At 43.3% G+C, this 1159-nt stretch overlaps 1 protein-coding gene across 12 annotated transcripts in view; it reads right to left on the bottom strand.

Moving 5' to 3' along the window:
- CDC42BPA (CDC42 binding protein kinase alpha (DMPK-like)) overlaps positions 1 to 1159 on the bottom strand; it is a 155572-nt gene that overhangs the window by 127473 nt on the left and 26940 nt on the right. The window lies entirely within an intron of this gene.

A 1159-nucleotide genomic window follows, 5' to 3' on the forward strand; every position in this document is an offset into this window, starting at 1 on the left:
GCTTTAACCCGCTGCGCCACCAGGGAGGGCCAGATATGGTATTTAAATGACAGGGTGAACTTTTAATAAACTGCACAAATATTAGAACATCTCACTTAAACAGTAATCTAGTATTTTCCTATCACTACAATAAACTGTAACATCACTCACAAAAAGTAAGTGGAAGCAAGAAGAGCTATTTTATTCTGCAGTTTCAGCCATTTTTGTTAAATTACTTTCTTATCCAGGAAATTAACGAAACTAGTCTACACAACAGGATTACAATCCAGGGCAGTCTAGGTTCACACCGAGCTCAGAGAAGTGTCCACCTCTCAGACTAGCGGCTGGAGTGTGACGGGGGAGATCCCTGTGAGGCACACCTGCACCTCGCAACCCTCGCATGTCATGAGAATCTAGTACGGCCTCCCGTGCTCATGACTAAGTGACACACTGGGACGTAACGGAGCCAAAGGTCCACAACAATAGCGCTATCGGGACCTTTAGAACTCCTCTACTTTGTTCAGAACATAGTGCTTTTTGGGGCTCAAGTTTCTCCTCCCTGAAACTGGAAATATTAATGCACAGTTGTAAGAATAAAACCTTTTACCTGCTTCCATTGATCTCAGCCTTCTGAAGTCTAAGAACCCGAGAAGGCCCTTTAAGCATCAAGGCTTACAAATATTCAGGGGACAAGAAAATGTGTACCTGCCCCAATCACCTCTTTTAGAAGGAAAAAGTTTTCATGAATTCAAGAAAATGGACCTGTTTTGCTCATGTTCATTCCCGCTACTCTAAGTCACTTTTACACAAATGCTGTGGTATTGTGGCAACACAGTTACCCTCCCGACAATTATTTTTCCCTTCTTCCTCAACAGACCCAATATTGTGGGGTGGTGGCAATGTGTTTTGGCCACATGGTGAATTTTCATTGGACCTGGCAGTCACGGCAACTCCTTCCCACCTGTCCACTGTGGGTGACATACGCTCCCCACGCGTGCGTGACAGCGGCTCTTCTAGCTCCCCAAAATGAGATGATCAGAACAGGGCTCATCAACTTCCGTCCAGGCCATTCAATAAGCTCGGCATTTTATATACTTCATTGTTCTCTCCAGAAATTGAAAATCACCAAATAAATAAAATAAAACTATAGCTATATCTCTTCTCTATCTCTACTTTTAAA

This window comes from Condylura cristata, unplaced genomic scaffold (genome assembly GCF_000260355.1).
Source record: "Condylura cristata isolate star-nosed mole 26May11 unplaced genomic scaffold, ConCri1.0 scaffold00029, whole genome shotgun sequence".
NCBI lineage: Eukaryota > Metazoa > Chordata > Mammalia > Eulipotyphla > Talpidae > Condylura > Condylura cristata.